Here is a 12,645-nt window from a genome sequence, read left to right as displayed (position 1 = left end):
TCCTAACATTTTATGGTTCTTATTATGCTTAGCATTTAAACCTACCCACTTACTGTGCACTGTTTATTGCAGAGCGTTAGAGCTCGCGACAGACGGAAAAGAAACCAAATGAGGCAGTATCTACCTGACGCGAGTTAAGCAAGTTGCCTACAATTCAGTTACGAGAAGTAGGGAGCTGACGCACTAGACTTTCATGTGCAAATCACACGTAGCATCACTGTGCGTCCCCGAGTACATATTCTGACAGACGATATTTCGAACATTCATTCCCCTGTCTGTTATCATAGTGTTACATTCAGTCTGTCTTGTTTGACTTTACACAGGCGATTTTCTTGTCAGGGCTTGCAGTCATTAGTCGCTTCCAATTAAATTGCTATTTACTGTGCTTCTTTTTGTCATCCTGGCCAAGAGCAAACCTAGCGAGGCGCATGTCAAGACAGATGCCCTCGCATGTCTAGAAACATCCTGCTCCGCTTCACGTACATACGATTCAGTTCAATACCAGTCTGGAGAATGTCAGAAAATGCGGCTGACCTTTACTAACATTTAGCGTACCCAGATTCATTTGTCTTGGAATTCCAAAACTAAACTGCACAACAGATTTAAAGAAACACTTTTTCGAAACTCCATAATTCCTTCACATTGCGTCTCATATGTGTACCTCCCTCTATGATGGTGCAAAAGTGTGGCGCCCAGCGACGTCCTCTCGTGTTCGGCGATGCTTCAAACAGCATGGTGTCCACAAATTCTAAAAGGGCCACAGCTCAGAAGTTCATGTGAGCTGCAGGGTGTGTACATAATGTCACATTGGCACCAAATTTTACCAAAATTTTTCCCAATGCTTCTGTGGACGTATGACAATGTAAGGTCGTCGTGGCCCCTCTTACCCACATTTCACCTCTTCTTTTGACTTCTCTGCGATGGAGAACCGAACCGCGACACCAAGCGTTGAAATCACGCGGTTTTCTTATGAGTGGCCGATGAAAAAATTTGAGACAGACCGCAGCTCATAATCGACACGAAAATGCCTCAAGGGGTAGCATAAAAGGCGTCAATGTAACGACCCACTTCCCTGGGTCGTTACCTGCCACACATTACGTGATAGAAAACGACAGTTCGCAGTCCGACGAGCAACAGGAAGACCTTCTTGACTACCTTTGACTTGATCACCTTTGACACTGATGACGCACTTGGACTTTTCAACCCTTCTTTAAGGACTTCGTGGAGCTGCATCCCCATGAAACGAGGCCTCACCCCTTTTGGAGCAAAGCGCGACCGCAATTTTTTCTCCGGTGCACAGGCTGGAACCACTAGAGACCAAATCATTCGACGAAATTTGAACGTGATTAGAAGGAGCCTAAAAATAGGCAAACCCCACCCAGTCTGTTGAAGGGGCTACCTAATCCTCAGGCGCTAGTGCTAGTGCGAATTGGTGTCGAAGTTCCTGACAGATACATTTGTAACGCGCTCAACAAAGTTGCATGGGTGGCACAGAGAGTGTTGCCGAACGTGGGCTCTTAGAGGGTTCCTTTGTCATTATATTCGCGCAGTACTGTGACGACCTTTCCGTCACCTGACACGTCCACGATGACTGACTCGTCCATGATGTCGTTGAGAAGCATTGTGATAAAATTTGGTGCCAAAGTGATACCATTAAAACATCTTAAAGCTCACCTGAACTTCTGAGATATGGCCATTTTTTAGAATGTGTCGACACATCTCTTACAAACTAGACCCTCTCTTTTAAGTAAACTGCAAGTCGCAGTTGCCTACTAAAAGTGGTAAGTTCAGTACGTTTGGTATTTAATGATTACAGTTTTCGAGTTTTATTTTGTAATAAGTTGTACTTCGCCTTCTCAACCCCTCCTTCTACCACAAAATTATCGTCAGTAATCTCTGTTCAGTTCCCTACGGATATCATGTAAATGTAGCTCAACTTTCGAAGTGATTTCATCAACTTTTCCAGTGTTTTATTGAGAATTCAATATTGCAGTACATGCGTGTCCGAAGGAATATTGCATCGTGCTTCTGAACAACGCAGATACTCCAATGTTGTATTTATCTGCCGACGCCGGACAAGCGACTTTCAATTAAAATGGCTCCCATGCTCGGGAATTTTCATAATGAATGTACGAGTGCAGATAGTAGACACATGATTGACGTCATACACAAGTTTGGGTCTGGCCGTGGAGCGTGCTCGAATGTCCTAGCGATAAGGGGGAAATCTAAATTCGAATCCCGGTCCTGAACAAATTTTCGTTTTCTTCATTTCATTATAGAACCGAAGGTTGTACATATTCGCAACTGGGAATACATTTATGTATTTTATTGAGAAGATTGAGGTATATCATTGACATCATAATTTCCAGTCACAAAACCATTCAATCAGTTTTTTTCCTCATGCACTGATACCGCATCATGTTTAGAAACATTTTTCCTTCTGCATTTTCACACGTAACATCTTCTGTGCTACATTGTGATACGGTAATGCCGATTAGGAACAATACTTCAAGAATTATGCGACCATAAAGCCATTCGCCGCAAACACGAACAAACTTCCGCTACAACTTTATGTTGCATTCTTTTTTTTTTTAATGTCCATAATACTACCACATACATGTAAATTAGCTCTTTTACGTCTACATCCATACTCTGCAAACCACCACTGTAGGATGAAGGCAGAGGGTACTTCCCATTGTATCAATTGTTAGGCTTCTTTCCGTCCATTCATGTATGGAGTGCAGGAAGGATGATTGTTTAAACGCCTCTGTGCGCGCTATAAACAGTCCAATCTTGTCCTCGCGATGCCTACAGAATTGCAGTATTTTTCTAGGTTCAACATTTTCAGCTGTATGTTAAAACTTTGTCAGTAGACTTTCCCGGGATTGTAGGCTTCTCTTCAAGCGTCTCGCTGTTGCTATAAAAGTCTATGTATATTTTCATTTTAAAAATTAATTTAAATGATCAGTTTGAGCTAATTTCTAACAGTGTTCTGACGAGCCAGTAAAAATGCGTTGAAAACAATAGTCTTGGCTGCTGAACTGATTTTATTGCTTTATTCATTCGTGACGCGCTTTTCGCTTAATACAAGGCATATTCAGATTGACTGATCAATCCGAAGATGCTTAGTACTGGGCGGGCTCGTCATGAATAAATAATGCAATAAAATCAATTCTGCAGCCATCAGTCTGAAGATGCCTGATATTAGGCGAAACGAGTGTCATGAGTAAATAACGCAATAAAACCAGTTCTGCGATCAAGACCGTTGTTTTCCCACATCATGCATACCGCTTGCTGCACCAGCACGCCATGCAGTGGAAATCATTTTAGGGTTTTACCAATAACATTGATGAGTTTCAACTTATTTTCTATTCGACACCTTAACCCTCCGTTACTCGCGCGAAAATTCGTGACATCGTCACTCGCGAGGATGACTGGTGTCCTTCACAAAGCAAGCGGTCTATTTGTACCCTTTGAACGGTCTTTATGACTGGTTTAATGATTTTTTATTAAATCTAAATACAATAATTTAATATTTGTACACAGTATAATATATTCTAACGTTTGAAACAGTTTGACCATTCGAAAAACAATATCTTCAGCTGAATTACTGACATTACATGGTCCCTCTTGTTGCTTACCGACGTACGGTTCTAAACTCAAATGGTGCATGTCATGTGGGTCCATACAATGACGCGAGAGTGCCTACAAATACCGCAGGCCTGCACTTGTCCCTGTATTCCGCGCTGCTCCCTGAAAACTTTGGCAAGCGCCCTTGACAGCAGAGTGATTGACCTTGCCTGTGTTTACGTTTTCGGTTTGTGATCGGACCTTGGACTGTTTTGCTGACCCTTACGACTTCCGTTACCCTTCGTTAACTTCGTCGCCATCGACGACAGGAACTACCTGTTTCTTCCACCGGTCTTCGCAGCACGGGTGATCGTAATTTATGTTCGATTTACGTAGAGTAGGATTGAAAACATTGCTCCGCAGTCTTACTTGTAAGCATTGTCCTCTGTGAAATACCATCACATTTGACCAATTTAGTTTCCATTGGGAATGTGGAATGCACTCAACGACTGTGATATGACTTTCAAAATGACGGAGAACAGCCATCAGTCGCCCCTTTCCTTTCAGGTTTTATTAAAGCAAACGTAGATTTCGGCTAGTAACTAGCCATTATCCATATCTAGTACGGCAATACTCTGTTGTTCGAGCACCTGTCACAGGTCATTGAAGACTGCTTTCTTTTGGATCTCGCTCTACAGGATGTATTTTCATTTTCTAAGTAAAACATGCACTTGCTGTCTACATTCCATAGGTGACTGCTGGACATCACGGGATATCCCGTCGAAACATTAGGAAAAGCTATTTAAAGAACCCTCCCTTTTCCGAGCGTTAAAGCAACAGCCAAAGTACTTGTAGAAGGTTATGACTCTAGGCAACCGAGAATTGCGTCCTACACAGCAATTAATTGACGAAGCAATCGCAGATCCACATAGCTGAATGCCATGATTAGCGGCTATAACAGAGGATGTGCAGTTTAAACTAGAGACACCACGGAGAGAAGGAGCGTGCTTAAACAACTGAGATAACGTCCAGCGATCAGCGATTGTAAGCAGTCGAGTTCGGCGACTTGTCTCAAGCAGAACTCTTCGTGAGACGTTTGCGAATCAAACTGTGCTGTCACAGTTGAATGTTATCGGCTGACAGTGTCGGGATGTCGAAATATACTCGATGGCACCAGTTTAGCTACAAATAGCCAAGTCAGACGGCTTAAACAGTGGTGTGCACATGGACACAATGCAGTCTCCAACACCTAATTACGTGGGAAACGTGTGGCCCTGCCCGAAAGAACTGTTAACAGCTTCAGGCTCCAACTCACGCCCCCCCCCCCCCCCCCTACGATATTGAGCAACTATGTTGAGCGGTACAAAGGCGACTATTGGGAAGGCGAGAGTAGAGTTTGTTCTGACACACTCCCAGTTTTATCCTTGCCAGTTTTCATCAGAAGGATGGTAGTGACCTGTGGTTGCCGGTAGGCGCAGTGAAAGAAGATTCAGAATTAGTTGTTTAGTTCCATAAAAATACAGGTACCTTCATGACTCGTGGTTAGGATCACCTGTCAATGCCCGCTGAGGAATCACTTCGTAAGCAGCCTTCAACCCGCTCACGGCAGTGACACCGCACACTTCCTTCCATCCGGCGCTGCTGCACAGGCGGTTCACCCTTGCGGTGGCCCCGGCTCCGGCTGTACCGCGACGCCGCGGCAGTGAGTGACGGCGACGCGTGTATTGAACTTACACACGCCGACTTCGGAGGTGCTCTGTCCCCTCCCGCTCATAACCTTTCTTCATCGTCCGTCGTACTGCGATGACGGTTACCGTGTAGCCGTGAAGTTCGACGATATTGGCCTGCCGTCCTGGTATGTCCTATTCAGTCTGCCAAATGTCAGGAACGCTAATGTCCTGATCCTGGTGCGACAGAGGCAGACTGTGGTGCTGAACTCTGCGACTGATAGCGAGGTAGCCATCTCTCCCAGTAGCACCAGTTGTTGTCCATAAACGAGCAGGAAATCTACAACAGACTTGTGTCAGGCGTGACTTCGCTGCAGTCTGGGAACTGAGTGTGAACGTCATATCGATCCGCCAGACTGACTACCTTGCGAACTAAACTGCTAACCGCTAATGTTTAAGCCGGCCGAAGTGGCCGTGCGGTTAAAGGCGCTGCAGTCTGGAACCGCAAGACCGCTACGGTCGCAGGTTCGAATCCTGCCTCGGGCATGGATGTTTGTGATGTCCTTAGGTTGGTTAGGTTTAACTAGTTCTAAGTTCTAGGGGACTAATGACCTCAGCAGTTGAGTCCCATAGTGCTCAGAGCCCGCTAATGTTTACCCCATGTCTTAGGGCTCGCTATTACTAAGGTATCAGCTGTTTCCCTTCTGCTGTGCTTGCTTAACGAGTTTCATATAGCATAGAACTGGTTCGTAAGATGTCTTGGTACCGTTTGTTGCATTCATCTTTGCCTTTCTTTCGTCACATAACGAAGGTGACGCGACCGTGTTTGGCTGCTCCGACTCACTACATTCTGCTGAAGTCTAATGCCTGGCTCGCCAAAACCGCCGATGTATTCTGCCCTGACCCAGTCTCGGAGGCTAAATGTTTTCATTGCGACCGCCTCGTTTCGACAATGCCGTAATGTAGCGAGATAGCTTCGCTCTGGGGCTTTGAAAATTTTACCATTTTATTGCCCTTTACTAGGTTGGCATGCAACAACAGTACGCATGCACGACTAGCAACAAACCGGGAGACTCGCGGCCCGTTGTAGACAATGACGAAAACGCAAATGAGGTTTAGTACACACTTGCAGTTTACACTCATTGGGAGTCAATCAGATAAAACAGAATAGATGCATTTCCAGACTTCTCAAGGAGAATATATTTGTGTTTGCTGCAGTAAAGTGTGTTAAGTCCAAAATTTGTCAAAATGAGTGCACAGTATCGACATAGAGAGTAAAATAAATGCTATACAAGAATACTATATATGCAGTTTCCAATCGATCAAGAGACATACAACCATGGGGCTGAAGTTTCCACTCAGGTAACTCGTGTGAAAAGGTTTCCGACGTAATTATGGCCGCACAGTGGGAATTAACATACGTTGAACACGGAATAGTGGTTGGAGCTAGACACACGGGATATTCCATTTCGGATATTTCGAGATCCACAGAGCCAAGAGTGTGCCTAAAACACCAAATTTCAGGCATTACCTCTCACCAAGAACAACGCAGTGCCGACGGCCTTCACTTAACGACCGACAGTGGCTTTTGCTTAGAGTTGTAAGTGGTAGCAGCAGCGTGAAATAACAGCAGGAATCAATGTGGGACGTACGATGAAAGTATCAGTTAGGGCAGTGTGGCGAAATGTGGCGTTATTGGGCTATGGAAGCAGACGACCGACACGATTGCGGTCGCTGACAGCACGACATCCTAGACTCGTGAACATGTCGGCTGGATCCTAGAGGACTGGTGGCAAGGTCAGACGAGTCCTGGTTTCAGCTGGTAAGAGCTGTTGTATATAATGCGTGGCTCGTTACATATAGCGGCTGTGGTTTTATAATCTCACAGTGACTGTGATGACATACAAACTTTCTGCTATCTGTGGCATGAAGACGGGGCGGCAAGAGAGATAAGAGTTCCATTGCTTCCGTACGTCACAAAGAAACTCAGATGTGAAGTATTCGATACGTGTGCTCGACAAATGAAGAACATTGATGTTGCTGTAATGAGCATAGAAGTTTTGCAGAACTCATCACTAGAAGTAGTTTATGACAAATGTTCCGTGCCAGCGCATAACTGCCGGCCGCGGTGGTCTAGCGGTTCTGGCGCTGCAGTTCGGAACCGCGGGACTGCTACGGTCGCAGGTTCGAATCCTGCCTCGGGCATGGGTGTGTGTGATGTCCTTGGGTTAGTTAGGTTTAAGTAGTTCTAAGTTCTAGGGGACTTATGACCTAAGATGTTGAGTCCCATAGTGCTCAGAGCCATTTTGAAGCGCATAACTATTAGGAATTTGTTGCTTCACACACTTTCATCTAAAAAAAGAGGTATCGTTCCCATGGTTCTGTGAGCTCCATCACTGGGCACAGCTGACCGCAAGAATGTTAAAAATAACCTAATGATTGACTTCGCACCGATTAAAAAAAAAAAAAAAGCTACAGAAACGCAACTGACAGGCGACTGTGAAATACTGGTCTACAAAAGAACATCGAATAATGATGAACTGTGAAAGAGTATGAATTTTAGAAGATTCGGGAGGGGGGAGGGGCAAGTTGACATTTTCCGCCGAAGAAGCACCTTGGCCCACATTTGGTCTTCCGAGAAAAAGGTGGCCTATTTATTCTGTCGGATTTTACCAACTTTACGGAGATGTAACGACATCTGCTAAACTCGTGGAAGTCTGCTACGATACTTATGAAAATTACTAGAAAGCAAGGCAAACATTTACTTTATGGCAAAAAGATCCATTGTTCTTGTGCTTCATTAATTCAAATTTTGCCACCCGATTTACATTCAGATGACTTGCAATCAGCTTGCTACTTCTTGGTAAACGTTGTTTCATCAGATACAAAATTTCTTCCCTTTCTTTAAGTTTTACGTTTACCTGCAACTTGTCCGTAAGAAAGAACGAAGGATATAAAATTAAGGATATGTAATCTGTACAACTTGTGAAAATCCATTTGACAGTTTAAAAATTATTGGTTTTAAGCCAGTTAAGTCCAGATTGTTTGGTAACTCTCATTTTTGTACCAAACAAAAGCCAAAATATTTAAAGGAAGGAAGTGAAACTGTTGACCTTGTTCCCTTAGAGTTCGAAATCCAATGTTCTCAGAACGCCACTTTTGGGCTTAGTACAATTTGCTTTCTTTCGCAATAATCCAGCAGTAGAGAGCAGTTTCCAACATGGATTATGCTGTGTAGGGGCTATTCGACCTATCACTCAGCAACCCCTATCACACCTCTGGTATGCAAGTGGCCTATCCGGGGAGGGGACACATCAGCAGAAGACAAGTCAATAAACCTGCATGCTCACCAAGCCAACAAGCAGCAGCAGAGGTCACTGGACCCGCTTGCTTCCAAGGGTTAGGTGGCTGCAAATAGTTATTACGGCGCCCTGGCGCCTTCAACGTATTTAGGCCGGCACAGAGCCACTCCGGGCAAATTTATCCTCGAAGCCTCTTGGGGAGGCACGGACTGCACCCGCAGTCCATCTGTCAAAACTCTCGCAGGAAATGTTCGGAGTTCCGACGTTGTGCTGTTTGCCAGTCGCCGCTGACCATGGGAGCTGCCAGTGACTACGTCAGGCATCACCAGAATGTGGCCCCTACACTGGAGATCGTAAGGAACTTTGGCCTTAAATTTCACTGTACTGTTCTACTTTCGAAGAGAATCTAAGATTTTAGACTTTGTCCCTCGACGAGGCAACCTGCTCATTTACAAACTTATGTGACTTTAATGTTTACCATGAACTACTGCAAACAGTTCTTGTAACTGACTATTGACATTGGCCCTTATTGAGGCCGTCCGCTCACTTGCAAACTTACGTAGCTTCAGTGTTTACATTGAACTACTGCAAAAAGTTCTTGTACTTGACTATCTCCAAGGGGGAGCCTTAGCAAATGTACTTTTGAATAAATCTGTTCTTTTCTTACCTGGCAGAATTCTCATTACCCCTCAACTCGCGCAGGATATAACAAGTGGCGACGAGTTATTTTTCTATGAATTGAGTGTTTCATGCATGTTCTGTACCCTAAGTGGATAGTGTTTGTGTGACTCACACATCGCGAAGAATTTGATAGTGATTTTCCATTCCAAAATGTCTAACATATTGGATGTACTCTGCAGATACTGCTGCTGGTCCAGAACATGCAACAGGCCATGCACGCGATAGTCGAGAAGACGGCTACCATCATCTCGTCCTGATCGACACAGTGGTGAAAGGATTCTGGATGGTGCCTCCGTCAGTCTTAAGTGTTCGACAAAAAGATCTAGCCTTGGGCGAAATACATGGGCAGGGTAGAGCAACATTTTCCGACCCATAGTATCACAGGTGATGCTTAGGCAGCACATATTCATTTCGGCATATGCAGACCCAGAAATTTACCCTGTGCTACAGCAGCTCAACACATAAGTGGAGATTCATGCCCACCTGCATAAACGTTTGGAATCTTGTATCCTCAAATATCTTGATTCCCAAGTGCATCACAAGTTTTTTGCTGTCATAAGCTCAATGGACTCTCTTATTGGCAGTGGATAGTCCTGAGGCTGCCAATTCAGTTTGACAACCCCCCATGCAAACAAATTTATGCAACTTACCTAGTCTGGGACATTATCCTCGTCCGCTTGCCAGATGAAGGATTTCGCAATGCCCTCCTCACACTCAAGTATCCCACACTGGAGACATGGCTCCTTATCATTTGAGCTTTTGAAAAACCTCTTAGGTCGTCTGAAAACCTGCAGGACCATTCGCAAGTATTTGCTGCCCGCCCAACTCTCAGGTCCGAGCCCAATCACAGTCTTTGCACTGAACTGAGTCGCCTGCTGCGGGCAAACCTCCTGCAGATGCGCGACGCTCACAACAGTGCTGTTACCACCGCAACAAATTCTCCTCCTGCGGCAATCGTCCCTCACGATGAATGTGGATTTTGCCTGTATGGAACCCTTGAATTCAGGAATTGATGAGGTGTCCGAGGCCTAAGCCTCAGATATCTTACACGTCCAGACCGTGCTCCCCGTCTCTGACAGCCTTTTTTTAACTCACACAGTGGAAGTCTATTGCCGCCCTGTTTTTTTTCTGATTGGTACAGGTTTTTCCATGTCTATCGCCTTTCAGAAAACTTATCGGCGTCCAGGCTCCTCTCTGCTTCAGGAATTCCCCAGACAACTCCGCTGTTACAGCAGTGATACTATTGAAGTGAAAGCACAATTTACGGCCTGAATTCAGTTGCAGTCAGCCGTCTTCACGGCTTGCATCTTATTGGTTAAAATGGATTAAAATGGAGGGAGTCACAAACATCCTCGGTTTGAATCTTTTTTAAAGCTTTGGGCCTGGAAGTTCATGACTCAGCTAACAGCATCCAGCCATTAACGTCTAGCTCCTATTTACACAACTTATGTACTAAATACGAGTCAGTTATTTCTCAACCTTTATGGTCTTCGCGGACTTTACTCGCGGTAAAAACTCGCACATGAGGACACTAAGTCCATCCCAGAAGACAGTGCACATGTTTTTTTTTTCCCGACAGTGACTATTTACCTGAATTTGGTTCTCACGGGTGAACCACTATGCCTCTAATGCACAGATTATTGTTTTGTTTATGGTGTGGCACGCGACACCCGTGTTTCGTCCCCAGTGTCAACTTGGTCGAGAAACACGTCACAGCCGGGCGGTGTGGCCGAGCGGTTCTAGGCGCTTCAGTCTGGAACCGCGCGGCCGCTACGGTCGCAGTTTCGAATCCTGCCGCGGGCATGGATGTGTGTGATGTCCTTAGGTTAGTTAGGTTTAAGTAGTTCTAAGTTCTAGGGGACTGATGACCTCAGATGTTAAGTCCCATAGTGCTCAGAGCCATTTGAACCATTTTTGAACTTACTTAAAAAACACGCCTGGTAATATCAACAGCTATACATCCATGTACATCTGCTCGTAACTGACACATCATGTGGGAAAAACGAAGTGATCTGTTTAATTATAGGAAACAAAACTTTTAAACCACGGGGTCAAGAATCCTATATGTAGCTTTATGCTGTGCCGATAGTCGAACCGAGACTATTGACTTTTGCAGGAATCTTGTGGCTGGTTTACTTCTTCCAGGTGGTGACAGTTTCTAAGGTATTTCATTAAGGCTCAACACACTTTTGTTAGGGACCCAAAGTGCAGACACCATTTTCGTGTTGGATCCAGCATGTTGCAGTAAACTTACCTCTCCTTCCTAAAACTATAAGAATGCAGTGAGAGCTAACACAAATGTGGGAGGCGCGTGACCTACACCACGAGGAATGGATTCCTGTGGACATTCCCGCCAGACAAATCGGCGGGGAGTTCCCCGCGCTCTTCATCTCGCATCAACGGCTGCAGGATATCCACTTGCTGCCTCACCATACAGGGCACGCGAAACAAACGCGTGGCACTGAATCAGATAACTACAAGCAATCGCAACAACTGCAGTTTTTTGTTTGCTTTGGATCGAAGCCACATAATGCAGTGGGGGTTTAGCTTTTCAGTGATGTATGTACACAGTATCGCACAGCGGTGTGTCGCTGCGCAGGCTCGCCGGATACTCCGCAGAGTGTGTGCTGTGTTGTGGCGCTCGTTTCAGGCTGGCCTTATCGCTCTGGCACGCCGTCCTACTACGTTTACGAGCCTCGTGCTGCGTACGCTGCAGCGAGAACGCATCGTCGCTTAAGAGTAGTTTCCCTGCCGCACGTCGTCTTATTTAGCGGACCCACACAGCACCACGAAGTTTCTGAGCAAGGAACACGTAGAGGGTCCTCGAAAATCTTTAACTGAGCAGACTGATAAATCCTGTTAAAAAAAGAAATGAATAGTGTTTTTTTAACATCTGGATTTTCATTGCAGTCCGCTTCGATGAATACACACTTGACGCGGTGCATTTTTAAATTTTTTATTATTATTATTCCATCGTATAATTGCAAACCGGTCAGACTTCCTGAAGTACTCTTCTACAGAGGAGGTGTGATGATTGTTCTCTCTAACCAAGCCAGATTTTAATTTAGGGAATAACAACTCACTTGTCGCTAAATTGGGAGCATGCGAAAGACAAAGAAAATAAAGAATGTGATAGATAATGAATCATTTCAGTTCTCGTTGCATCGTTCTCCTTAACAACACAGATCCTGCAGTATCGTATTTTTCCGCCGATAACGGGCAGCGAGTTTTAGTTAAAATAACATACCCTGAATGGGAATTACATAACGTGTGTCCGAGTAGAATTTGTGAAGCAGGAACTGCGACATATGGAAGTTTGGGCCTGGCCGTGAATTGTGCACGTATAGCCATAGCAGTTAAAGACGACCGCTCGCGTAAGGCGGGAAATCTGGGTCCGAATGCCGGTCCAGCACAAAGTTTCGCTG

The 12,645-nt window shown here is 45.0% G+C and overlaps 2 protein-coding genes across 2 annotated transcripts in view; both read right to left on the bottom strand.

Moving 5' to 3' along the window:
* Positions 1–12,645, bottom strand: part of LOC126235159 (forkhead box protein J1.2-like) — a 243,762-nt gene that overhangs the window by 163,376 nt on the left and 67,741 nt on the right. The window lies entirely within an intron of this gene.
* LOC126235158 (uncharacterized) overlaps positions 1–12,645 on the bottom strand; it is a 54,419-nt gene that overhangs the window by 33,243 nt on the left and 8,531 nt on the right. The window lies entirely within an intron of this gene.

The sequence above is a fragment of the Schistocerca nitens genome, chromosome 2, assembly GCF_023898315.1.
Source record: "Schistocerca nitens isolate TAMUIC-IGC-003100 chromosome 2, iqSchNite1.1, whole genome shotgun sequence".
In the NCBI taxonomy this organism is placed as follows: domain Eukaryota; kingdom Metazoa; phylum Arthropoda; class Insecta; order Orthoptera; family Acrididae; genus Schistocerca; species Schistocerca nitens.
The sequence above is the reverse complement of the archived record's forward strand: the minus strand, read 5'-3'. Positions and strand labels throughout refer to the sequence as shown.